Raw genomic sequence first — 473 nt, 5'->3', positions numbered from 1 at the left:
TGTGCCTCCAGGCAGCAAAGGCAGGTTCCAGCAGTAGGCGTGGCAGGACGAATGAGCAGGTAGCTCCACCCTTGAGCAAGCAGGTTCCAGGCTGGGGGAAGGGAGGCCACATAAAACCACCAATGCTAGGAATGGGTTACATCTTGTGAAGTCATTTGCCAAAGTGGTCCTATGGAATACAACCCCCAACCCCCACACACCAAATCACAAGGTATTGTGAAGGTATTGGTTACTTTCCAGCACCTGATAGTAAGGCCCTATTGCTAGAGACACTATTTCCTTATGTCTTTGAACATGGAGAACAGGAGCTGGTCCAACTAGAAGTTTCCCGGCTACTGACTAGTGTTCATGGTGCTAGAAGGTACTCTGGACATGACTAGTGGATAAAGGCCATCATTCATAGCATCCTGATACAAACCCTGTGACCTAAAATAGCAACTTGCCTGCAAGTATCCTGGTGCAGTAGTAACACA

This window comes from Mus caroli, chromosome 16 (genome assembly GCF_900094665.2).
Source record: "Mus caroli chromosome 16, CAROLI_EIJ_v1.1, whole genome shotgun sequence".
NCBI lineage: Eukaryota > Metazoa > Chordata > Mammalia > Rodentia > Muridae > Mus > Mus caroli.
This window is presented reverse-complemented; position numbering follows the sequence as displayed.